The following is a 13525-nucleotide window of genomic DNA, read 5'->3' as shown; positions in this document are numbered from 1 at the left end:
TTCCTTCTCCAGGGGATCTTTCCAACCCTGGGATCAAACTGCAGTCACCTGAATAGCAGGTGGATTCTTTACCGACTAAGCTACCAGGTTATAAATTCACTGTTCATACCTATATCTATAAAAAATATGAAAATATAAAAATAAAGAATATAGAAATAAACCCCCACTATTCATCCTCAGATTTAACAAATATCAAATACCAAGATTTTCCTGTACTTCATGTTTCTATCCCCACCCTCCTCTCTCGCTTCACCTTCCTTCTCTCCTTTGCCATTTCCTTCTCCCTCTCCCTCCCTCTCTCAGTTATTTTATGGAGAATCCCAAATATCAGCTCATTTCACCCCTAGAACTCCAATATGCATCTCTAAAATAACATGGATGTTTTTCTCAAATAATTTTGGTCTATTGTGTCATCATTGCACTTGAAAAAAAGAAAAAATACTTTTCTTTTCTCTAATCATTGAATACCTAGCTATACTCAAATTTTCCTGATTCTCAGTTGGTATGTTTGAGTCAGGATTCAAACAAAGCCCACATACTGCACTTGTTTGGCTTCATTTAATCTAGGGTAGCGTGCATGCATGCATGCTAAGTCGCTTCAGTTGTGTCTGACTCTTTGAGACCCCATAGACTGTAGCTCACCAGGCTCCTCTGTCCACGGGATTCTCCAGGCAAGAATACTACTGGAGTGGGTTGCCACGCCCTCCTCCAGGGGGTCTTCCTGACCCAGGGATTGAACCCGCGTCTCTTTTGTCTCTTGCACTGGCAGGCAGGTTCTTTACCACTACGGCCACTTGGGAAGCCCAATCTAGAGTAGATCTCTCTTTCTTTTTCTTATTTCATCCCATTGATTTATGAAAGAACGTGCCTGACAGAAGATCACACATTCACAACTTTTCTGTTAGCTTTCTTCTGAGATCATTTAACTTATTTCTTCATCTGCCTTCTTTCTTGTAAATGGAAGTTAGCCACAAAGACTTGATTAGACTCAGATTTTACTATTTTCCCAGGGATATACCATAGGTAAAGTGAAGTGAAGTGAAAGTCGCTCAGTCATGTCCAACTCTTTTGCGACCCCATGGACTATACAGTCCATGGAATTCTCCAGGCCAGAGTAATGCAGCCGGTAGCCATTCCCTTCTCCAGGGGATCTTCCCAACCCAGGGATTGAACCCATGTCTCCTGCATTGCAGGCGGATTCTTTACCAGCTGAGTCACAAGGGAAGCCCATACCATAGGTGATGCTGTGTAATTTGAGTGAATTAGGTCAAGAGGACACAATTTTACTGCTGCTGAGATTGATCAATCAGTGGGATCAGGTGAGGACTGCCTGAAGCCTCATTGGTATGATTACCCATCAACCTTTCATCTTGTGGCTTCATCAATTCATGAGCATTACCTAACTCTTGCTTTATTTGGGTTGCAAAACAGTGATTTCCTAATTATATCATTCTTTCCCTATTCATTGCTTGGAATTTTGTAAAGAAGAAATTTCCCTTTTTAGGTAGGTGCATCTGGTTGTCCAAAAATATAGTTTATACTGGAAAAACAATATACAATTAATTCTTTCATACTATTCATAGTCTTCTACTTTTAGAGTGGAGTTGTTGCTCTAGTTATTGCAGTGGTGTCCAATAATGTCTCCTTCTATCTCTGTAGCTTTATTACAACCCCTTGGTTTTAATGTATTTATTCTGTTTCCAATAATTGCATTCAATATCTCTTTTATGCCCAAATTGTCTCATGTTTGACTCAGTATCCTTTGATAACTCTTTTGGTCTTTGGAATCTCCCGTGTGAATTCTACATATTTTTACCCCAAACCTGGAGTCAGTCATTCCTCTAGTAATCCTGGTTCCGTTCAGAATGGTATAGTATTCCTTTTTACTGAGGTACAATTTTCTAAGTTAATTTTTATTGGAGTATAGTTGATTTACAGTGTTGTGTTAGTTTCCGCTTTATAGCAAAGTGAGTCAATTACACACACATATATGTCAGAGTAGAACGGTTTTTGGAGATGACAATTTGAATAGCATGATGCTCATTTCTGTTGGGTTATTATTTCATTTATGCCTCGTCGCTGGACAGAATAAGAAATACATAATTATAAAGAAAGATAAAAATTTTAAGTTTATATAGCCATTACCAATTACATTTAATAATGTAGGATTTCGCTTAGTTTATTTGACTTTTATACTGAATTTCTTTTCTGATATCTGAAAATCTTGATTCCTTAAAACACTAAAATAATCACTAACTTGAATTCTGTAAATAACTATAACACTAAAAGAAAACAAGCAAAAATATTTTGATATAATACCACCAACATCACTAATGAGTGAAATGTAAGATTTCTTTGCAGCTCTATATCTCCTCAGAAAATATTCCTTTAAAGATAGTAAAAATACCCATGTTCTGAAATCACTTGAAATAATTCTTTCTCTGTGGTTATGACACATACAATTAGACTCATTTGTCTCCACTAATTTTCAATTTTTAGACACTGCTTTATTTTCTTTTTTAAATTTTATTCTCTGAATATATTTACATACTTCCAGGTTCAAAACTTTAAAACAAGATAAGGCAAAGCAGTTTCATTTTCACGACTCTCTGCTGCCATGTTCCCTGAATCCACGTACAAGTGATCATTTTCATTAGTCATGTTAGTTTGCTCCGTTTATCCTTTCATCTCCTCTTGGCAAAGAAAAATATTCTGTACAGGTATTTATTTGTTACCACCCCTCCCCTGCTGTTCTTACATGAAAGGCAGTGTACTACATGTGCCTCTCTGCTTCTTTCTTTTGTTTTCTCAATAATACACACTGGCGATGCCTCACACTAGTGAGTTAAAATCTTCTGCATTCTCTTTTTTATTCAAGCGCCTACTGTGTTATCCACCTTTTCCAGCTGTCTTCAGTGGGCAGATTATTCCAAATTACTTAGTCCCCATTACCAAAGCCAACTTTCTCCTTCTTGGATCTGCAGGTAAAATATTAGTTTGACAAGTACAGCTCCATGCCCACAGGTAGCAGTTATTCAAGTGTGGCTTCACTGGATGATGGCAGAATCTTTTCTCACCCTACTGCCTGGCCCTCTGGTACTTTACTCCAGAGAAGTATCAAAAAGACCACAGTGCTGACAGTGAATGCTACCAAGACTCCCTCTCTTATCCTCTATTTGAAGAAATGTTTCCCGACTGAAATGTGTCAGCATCATTTACTAAAAAAAAGAGACATTACCTTGCCAAGAAAGGTCCATATAGTCAAAACTACAGTCTTTCCAGTAGGCATGTATAGATGTGAGAGTTGGACTATAAAGAAGGCTGAGTGCCAAAGAATTGATGCTTTTGAACTGTGATATTGGAAAAGATTCTTGAGAGTCCCTTGGACTACAAAGAGATCAAACAAGTCAATTTTAAAGGAAATCAATCCTGACTATTCATTGGAAGGACTGACGCTGAAGCTGAAACTCCAATACTTTGGCTACCTGAGGTGAAGAGCCAACTCATCAGAAAAGACACTGATGCCAGGAAAGATTGAAGGCAAGAGGAGAAAGGGGAGATGGAGAACAAGATGGTTGGATGGCATCACCGACTCAATGGACATAAGTTTGAGCAAGCTCTCTGGGAGATGGTGAAGGACAGCAAAGCCTGGCTTGCTGCAGTCCACAGGGTCACAATGAGTTGGACATGACTGAGTGAACAAGTATCATTTACTTCTTCCCTTGATGTTTTCTGAGAGTTGTGGCATCTGATGAATTCTCTGATTCATTCATTCAATAGAAATTTTTACTGAGCATCAACTACCTGGCAGGCTCTGGACATACATAAATATGAAATTAGGCATGGTTTCTGCCCCCAGATGGTGTTAATGGAGGATTCATGAAAAAGATATTCTGTTTGAAATAAATTCAACCACATACTGCTTATCAAATGATCATTTAAAATGACTCAGAAATGCTGAGAATAAATTTTGTAACTTACTTATCAGGGGGACAGAAAAATAAGGTATGAATAAAGAATATGAATATCTAATTAATTAATACAGTAACTCTTTGTATGATACTGTGAAAGTGCTGCACTCAATATGCCAGCAAATTTGGAAAACTCAGCGGTGGCCACAGGACTGGAAAAGGTCAGTTTTCATTCCAGTCCCAAAGAAAGGCAATTCCAAAAGATGTTCAAACCACCTCACAATTGCACTCATCTCACACGCTAGCAAAAAATGATCAAAATTCTACAAACCAAGCTTCAACAGTACATGAACCATGAACTTCCAGATGTTCAAGCTGGATTTAGAAATGGCAGAGGAACCAGAGATCAAATTGCCAATAACCGTTGGATCAATGAAAAAGCAAGAGAGTTCCAGAAAAATATCTACTTCTGCTTTATTGACTATGTCAAAGCCTTTGACTGTGTGGATCACAACAAACTGTGGAAAATTCTTCAAGAGATGGGAATACCAGACCACCTTACCTGCCTTCTGAGAAATCTGTACGCAGGTTAAGAAGCAACAGTTAGAACTGGATATGGAACAACAGACTAGTTCCAAATCGGGAAAGGAGTACATCAAGGCTGTAATTGTCACCCTGCTTATTTAACTTATATGCAGAGTACATCATGCGAAATGTACTGGATGAAGCGCAAGCTAGAATCAAGATTTCCAGGAGAAATATCAATAACCTCAGATACACAGATGACACCACCCTTATGACAGAAGGCAAAGAAGAACTAAAGAGCCTCTTAATTAAAGTGAAAGAGGAGAGTGAAAAAGCTGGCTTAAAACTCAACATTCAGAAAACTAAGATCATGGCATCTGGTCCCATCACTTCATGGCAAACAGACGGGGAAACAATGGAAACAGTGAGAGATTTTACTTTGGCGACTCCAAAATCACTGTATATGGTGACTGCAGCCATGAAATTAAAGATGCTTGCTCCTTCGAAGAAAAGCTCTGACCAACCTAGACAGCATATAAAAAAGCTGAGACATTACTTTACCAGCAAAGGTCCATCTAGTCAAAACTATGTTTTTCCAGTTGTCATGTATGGATGTGAGAGTTGGACCATAAAGAAAGCTGAGTGCTGAAAAATTGATGCTTTTGAACTGTGGTGCTGGAAAAGACTCTTGAGAGTCCCTTGGACTGCAAGGATATCCAACCTGTCAATTCTAAAGGAGATCAGTCCTGAATATTCATTGGAAGGACAGGTGCTGAAGCTGAAACTCCAATACTTTGGCCACCTGATGCGAAGAACTGACTCATTTAAAAAGACCCTGATGCTGGGAAAGATTCAAGGTGGGAGCAGAAGGAGATGACAGAGGATGAGATGGTTGGATGGCATCACCGACACATGGGCATGAGTTTGAGCAAGCTCGGGGAGTTGGTGATGGACAGGGAGGCCTGGCGTGCTGCAGTCCATGGCGTCACAAAGAATCAAACATGACAGAGCAACTGAACTGAACTGAAACTCTTTGTACCCTAAAAATGAATATCACCACTTCTTTTCAAGCATCCATCAAGTGTTAACACAAATAAATCATATTTATACATGAAATTAAAAAATAACCCCTAAAAATACCACAAGATAAAAAAATAGACTATATTTTATAGCCTCAATTTAACAAAACAAGGAGGTACTTTAAATGCTTTTATAAATAACAGCTGATTCAAAGGAAAAAATGCAATTAGAAAATCTTTGAAAGATAGAATGAGGATTCTGCTTATTAGATTGAGGACAAAACTAAATTAGAAGTAAATTTAAAACCTTAATTTAATTGTGAAAATATTAATTCACTAAAATAAATAAATAAACTTTTCATTAAACTGAAGAAATAATAAGTAGAACAACCAAGTACACCTAAAATTAACAGGCAAATGAACATTAAATATAAACATTGAAATGCATTAATTAGAAAATATAGCAGAATTAATATATGAGCTGATTCTTATAAAAAAGAAAAATTAAAATTAAATTTGAAGTATGAAAATCAATAAAAGGACATAGGCAGATAAATATTTTAAATAAAAATAATAATATACTAATTAATCTTAAAGTATTCAGTGATATATCTGAAAAATATTTGGTTTATGATAATGTAAAAAGACTGAATATTCAATAAACAATGAAGAAATGAACATTTTATTTAAAAAAGAAGACCTATAAGTAAAGACTTCATGTAGGAACAGTTTTATTAAATGTTTTCAAGCTTTCAAGTAACACATAATTACTATGCTTAGAAGTATTAGAGGCCAAAGGAAAATCTAAGAAGCTTCTCAATTTGTTTTATGAAGCTGGCAATTGATTCAAAACTTGAGGAAACAAATCACAGACTATAGATGAGTTTTATTTTATAAGGAGAGATGTAAAAAGTGGAAATTTAAAAACTTAAAAAGAAACTACCCATTAAAACTAAACAGTGATTATATCATAATGCAGAATTTTAAATCTATAATATAACTCATCTCATCGAGTAAGGATAACAAGACAACCTACATTGTTTGGGTTGGATGTTTTAGTCAGTATAAAACTATTGGAAAAGAAGAGGCACACATTATTATTCACATTCAGAAAATTACACATTTGGAAACTCTTAAAGAATCAAATAAAAAACACAAGTACTGATAAGAGATTTCAATAAGATGAACAAATACATATCAACATGCAAAAAGGCATTGCTTCCTATATTCTAGTGATATGCATTTAGAGATGGCAAAAGGAAGGAAGGAATTGATTTGTAATAAGAATAATAAGAAAATAAGGACATATATATAATGAAATTTTAAATCTTTCCTGATATCTATATCTATTGTTGTTGTTGTTCAGTTTCTGAGACTTGTGTGACTCTGCAACCCTATGGTCTGCAGCATGCCGGGCTCCTTTGTCCTCCACTATCTCCTGGAGTTTCCATATTCATATCTATCTGGTATACTATATTCCTGGATAAAAAACACAAATTTGTAAAGATAACAAGTCTTATTATATCAGTATATAATTTGGTACAATTCCAGTTAAAGTCATCAAAGATTTCTTTTGGAGGTTTACACAATTTTAAAGTTGATATGGAATGAGTATGACTAATCAAGAACATGAAAAGAAATGAGGAATTTCTCTGCTAGATTTTATAATCTACAGTCAAAACATAATATTTAAGACTGTCTGAACCAGGTGCCAGGACCAGTAAATGGAATCAGGAAAATAGTGCAGAAAGAGATTCAAACAGATAGACTTTTTTTTTTTTTTTCCAGTGGGTTTTGTCATACATTGATATGAATCAGCCATAGATTTACACGTATTCCCCATCCCGATCCCCCCTCCCACCTCCCTCTCCACCCGATCCCTCTGGGTCTTCCCAGTGCACCAGGCCCGAGCACTTGTCTCATGCATCCCACCTGGGCTGGTGATCTGTCAAACAGATAGACTTTTAACACATGATAAAGATCGTGTCACAGGTCAGTGGCAAACCAGGAATCAGTCAGTGAATGGAGCTCAGGCAGTGGGTTAAATACTTGGCATAAAATGAGACTATTGCTTCTCTTCCTACTACATACCAAAATTTCAGATGAACGTAAGACAAATGATAAAGATGAAACCATTTAAAAAATGGGAAAATACATCGGCAAAAGAGAGATACTAAACTGTTTTACATATAAAAGTCATTATTTAAAATTCCATAGATTAAGATCGTATAAACATAAATAAACATACCACGTGAGAAAATATTTCCACAAATATAAAGACAAACATGAACATACATCATATTTAAGGAGTTTATACAAATAATTGGGAAAAACAATGAAATCTCAATAAAACACTAGGCAAAAACAGCCATAAAATGTGTGAAAATCTTAACTCACAATAATTTAAAAAAGAAATTTATCTGATTTATTTCACTAAGCATAGTATTCCCTAGCTCCATCCATGTTGCTGCAAATAGCAATATTTTATTATTTTTAAAGCTAAATAATATTCCATTATGTGCATAGAACATCTTCTTAAGCTAATCATCTGTTGATGGGCACTGGGTTGTTTCCCTGTTTTGGATATCATAAAAAGTGTTCCTGTAAACATTGGGGTGAATGTATTTTTTTGAATTGAGTTTCTTTTTTTTCCATAGGTATACTCAGGAGTATAGCACAAATAGCAAGGAGAGAGGAGAAAGCCTTCCTCAGAGATCAATGCAAAGAAATCGAGGAAAATAACAGGATGGGAAAGGCGAGAGATCTCTTCAAGAAAATTAGAGATACCAAGGGAACATTTCATGTAAAGATGGGCACAATAAAGGACAGAAATGGTATGGACCTAACAGAAGCAGAAGATATTAAGAAGAGGTGGCAAGAGTACACAGAAGAACTGTACAAAAAAGATCTTCACGAGCCAGATAATCACAATGGTGTGATCACCAACCTAGAGCCAGACATCCTGGAATGTGAAGTCAAGTGGGCCTTAGGAAGCATCACTAAGAACAAAGCTAGTGGAGGTGATGGAATTCCAGTTGAGCTATTTCAAATCCTGAAAGATGATCCTGTGAAAGTGCTGCACTCAATATGCCAGCAAATTTGAAAAACTCAGCAGTGGTTACAGTACTGGAAAAGGTCTGTTTTCATTCCAATCCCAAAGAAAGGCAATGCCAAAGAATGTTCAAACTACCACACAATTGCACTAATCTCACATGCTAGCAAAGTAATGATCAAAATTCTCCAAGCCAGGCTTCAACAGTACGTGAACTGTGAACTTCCAGATGTTCAAGCTGGATTTAGAAATGGCAGAGGAACCAGAGATCAAATTGCCAATATCCATTGGATCATCAAAAAAGCAAGAGAGTTCCAGAAAAACATCTACTTCTGCTTTATTGAATACGACAAAGCCTTTGACTGTGTGGATCACAATAAACTGTGGAAAATTCTTCAAGAGATGGGAATACCAGACCACCTTACCTGCCTCCTGAGAAATCTGTATTCAGGTCAAGAAGCAACAGTTCGAACCGGACATGGAACAATGGACCAATTTCAAGCTGGGAGAGCAGTTCGTCAAGGCTGTATATTGTCACCCTGCTTATTTAACTTATATGCAGAGTACGTCATGTGAAATGCCAGGCTGGGTGAAGCACAAACTGGAATAAGATTGCTGGGAGAAATATCAATAACCTCAGATACACAGATGACACCACTCTTATGGCAGAAATCAAAGAACTAAAGAGCCTCTTGATTAAAGTGAAAGAGGAGAGTAAAAATGTTGGCTTAAAACTCAACATTCAGAAAACTAAGATCATGGCATCCAGTCCCATCACTTCATGGCAAATAGATGGGGAAACAATGGAAACAGTGAGAGACTTTAATTTGGGGGGCTCCAAAATCACTGTAGATGGTCACTGCAGCCATGAAATTAAAAGACGTTTGTTCCTTGGAAGAAAAGCTCTGACCATCCTAGACAGCATAGTAAAAAGCAGAGACATTACTTCGCCAACAAAGGTCCATCTAGTCAAAGCTATGGCTTTTCTGGTAGTCATGTATGGATGTGAGAGTTGGACTATAAAGAAAGCTGAGTGCCAGAGAATGGATGCTTTTGAACTGTGGTGTTGGAGAAGAGTCTTGAGAGTCCCTTGGACTGGAAGGAGATCAAACCAGTCAATGCTAAAGGAAATCAGTCCTGAATATTCATTGGAAGGACAGGTGCTGAAGCTGAAACTCCAATACTTTGACCACCTGATGCAAAGAACCAACTCACTGGAAGAGACCCTGATGCTGGGAAAGATTGAAGGCGGGATGAGAAGGGTACGACAGAGGATGAGATGGTTGGATGGCATCACCGACTCAATGGGCATGAGTTTGAGAAAGCTCCAGGAGTTGGTGATGGACAGGCAAGCCTGGCATACTGCAGTCCATGGGGTTACAAGGAGTCGGACACGACTGAGTGACTGAACTGATACTCAGGAGTGGGACTGCAGGTTAGACAGCAGTTCACCAATATATTAATAATGGTCAGTTCAGTTTAGGTCACTCAGTCAAGTCTGACTCCTTGGGACTCCATGGACTGCAGCATGCCAGGCTTCCCGGTCCATCACCAACTACCGGAGCTTGCTCAAACTCATATGCATCAAGTTAGTGATGCCATCCAATCATCTAATCCTGTTAATAATGGTAGTTGCTTTCTATTGGGTTAAGGGTGAGGGATATTTTTAAACTTCTGTGTATATTTTGTAAAATGAGCATAAATACACATTAAGAAGCAAATAAGCATTGCTATAAAATGAACAGAAAATTTGATAATGTAATTTAGAATACTGTCATTTGAAATATGTTGATTGAAAAAAAAAGTAACCTGCCATTATTGGCAGGTTTCATTTATGTAGAACCTTCATTTTCCAACAGTGTTAGATGAACTGGTGGTCAATGTATTTTATTTTGAAATGCAAGTAGCTTCCTTCTTTCACTGACAAAACTCAGGTAAGTCATTCTTTACGAAGAGGCAAGCCCTATTTCCTAGGAGTAAGCATATTCAAAGCTGTACTTTTTAGCTCTTGACACTGAACAATTTCTATTAACAACTATTACTCTAATATATGGATGGCATATTATACTTTTAAAATACACATAAATATGTATTTAAGGCACATATGTGGAAGCCTACGTATTTGCAAATGATTCTGGTCCAAACAAAGGAAACCATTTATAACCTTTCCGTGTAATTACCATCACAAGGCTTAAACTTCAATCACATGAACAAACGCTTCCCCGGATCCCAACACATTTTCCTGCCTTCTCTTCCTTCCAAAAATCATTAAAATGAAGTTCCAAAAGTATGTACTTCTCCTCTCTACTTCTAATTAGCCCACTCTTTAGTTTAGTAGGCAAATGTGACATTTGCATAACCAATAGCTCTCTTTCAAAGAGGACTATGACGTGGGTAAATTTGAAAGGTCTAAAAAAGGTTCTGTGACCTTCAGCAGGGTCCATCTGACCACTCAAACAGAAGCTGCCCAGCCACAAACGACCCACGTATCAGACAGGGAGCTTCCCACACACAGCCTACGTGGATCTCTCCTCTCATCCATTTCCTGCTGGCACAAGTCAGAGGTGCTGCTCCAAGTGTGAAACGTGGGTGCAAGCAGCAATTCACAGAGTGTGCACTGCTTTTTTGTGTGTCTGGTGGTGGCACATTGGAAAATGGGTCTGGCACAGCTCATCCCTCACAAATGCTGAATGCCATCCCTGGGGACAGGAATATCATAAGCCCAGAAAAACACAGCTTTTAGCTGCTTGGTACTGAAAATTTCAGGCAAAATTCCAAAATCCCTCAAAGCTAATGTTGAATTGACAAAGTGCCAAAAACCCTCTCTGGCATCAAATTTCTCTTTATTTTCTCCCTTCAGGTGAACAGCCGGTGAAAATAATAATGTGATAATGCCACCCTGTGTTCCAAATATCTCGAAGCACCATCTTGTTAAGCCTCTCAGCGTCCCTTTAAGACGAACGGGAACTGAGTCGACTTACTCATTTTACAGATGAGAAAACCCCACAGGAGATGGGTCAAAGCGGGGCGACGGTCACGAGACTTATCACATAGGACCCAGGTCTGAATTTACTTCTCAAAACAATGCCAAGTGTGGTAGGAAAGGACCTGAAAAGCTAGCATTTAAAAGGGCCAAAGCAAGTTTCACACAGGATGCTAGGTGGGTTAGGGTAACAAGCTGGCAAAAGTAATCAAAACACTCCAGGGGGGACAACAAAGCATAGTCTAGGCATAGCAATAAGGCACAGTGTAGGCATGTGGCCAGCTGGAATCAGTGAGCATTGGCACGGGCCATGAGATCAAATGTGGCATCAGGGGCATCTTACAACAGCAGGCAGAGTAGACTTCTTCTTTTCCTTTTTTCAGTGCTTCTGAGTCCCCATCCCATAATTACAAATTCCACTGTCATAGGAATTACAGCAAGGAACAGGCCTTTACCCTCACTACAAAAGTAACCCCCTTTTCCTGCAGCCTAGCAATCTGGATTCAAACACAGGATCTAAACCAGTCCACAGGATGGCCCTGATAAGGACTCTGCATATGGAGGAAGTGGGTCAGAGAAGAGGGCGCATTTAGAGCTCCTTAGGACCACTGCAGCCCTCCAACCATGCAGGCACCATGCGCTCCCTCAGATGTGCCTTTGCCTGGAGTTCTGGCTGAACAATCTCCCTTAGTGCCTCTTTGTTTCCTGAGCCTGAGTCTCCAGTCTTCCTGCTAATTCAAGGAGAGAGTTGATATCTTTCTAATGAATTCATTTTTAGCTGAAATTAACTAGGCTCAGATTCTGTAGTTTGCAACCTGGAAGACTGAAATAGGCAATGACTAATGCTGTAGAAAGCACTTCCACAGGGGCTTAGACAGTAAAGAATCTGCCTGCAATGCGGGAGACCTGGGTTTGATCCCTGGATTGGGGAGATCCCTTGGAGAAGAAAATGGCAAGCCACCCCAGTATTCTTGCCTGGAAAATCTCATGGATGGAGGAGCTCCGTGGGGTCACCAAGAGTCGGACACGACTGAAGTGACTTGGCATGCACATGCTTATTACAACATAGCATAAATATACAATATATAGTACAAACCCAGTTAATCAAGGACAGAGTCAAATTCAGGGCAGCACCAGCAGCAAGGCTGACTCAATGTTGAGACCCCGAGTCAATAGTCTGTAGCTTTGAAATTTCTCTCAATTAGGAAAAATACACATAACAACTGGGATAAAATCTCTAAGGGTCTATTATGTGGCTACAGCTACACAGGTTGAAAGGATGCAGGCAACAAAGTTCATTAGAGATTTGACAATTGTGAATAGAATTGTGGAATTTATTAGAGGTCAACAAATCCTAAATTTTTATTTCTTTTTCTTGCATTAAAGTATCTTTATGCTAGAGATAATGAAAAGATAAATTATAACTTAGGTTCAGCTTTCACCCCCTTTAACCCAGTTTTCTCCTCAAATAGAGCCAAGTAATGCATCCTACTCCTTCTCCTGGGTCTTTTTTCCCACCCTTGTATTTTTAATCCGTGTCTCAATCTCCCCATTTTCTTGCTCCTTCTCAAGAGGGTGGTTTCTTGGTGGCTCAGTTAGACATGGGCGATCAGTTTTTAGAATCAAACAGTACCTTAAATGTGTACCTGATGTCTGTTGAACAAAGAAATTATTCTTGTTTTCTCTTTTTAATGAGAAAACTGCACTAATGTCTCCTCTCCATGTTCAAGTTGAAAGAGACCTTAGAGATCATCTAGTCCAGTCACTACACACCCAAACCCACGCCCCCTTCCACAATATAGAGTCCCCTTCTATAACATTCATTCTATGTGGCCCATCCATTATGTGCATGTATATTTCTGGTGACAAGAAGCTTACTGTTTTAAGGGAAAGTAGATGTCATTGAATGACAGTTTCAAAGTTTAAAAAGTTGTTCTTCTTTTAAGCAAAAAAAAAATTCTCAGTAAAACTTTCACTAATTGCTCAGCTCTAGGGTTCCTTGGTGATCACATTATCTGAAAACAGATTGCTTAAG

Source organism: Cervus elaphus, chromosome 19, assembly GCF_910594005.1.
Source record: "Cervus elaphus chromosome 19, mCerEla1.1, whole genome shotgun sequence".
NCBI classification, from domain to species: domain Eukaryota; kingdom Metazoa; phylum Chordata; class Mammalia; order Artiodactyla; family Cervidae; genus Cervus; species Cervus elaphus.
This window is presented reverse-complemented; position numbering follows the sequence as displayed.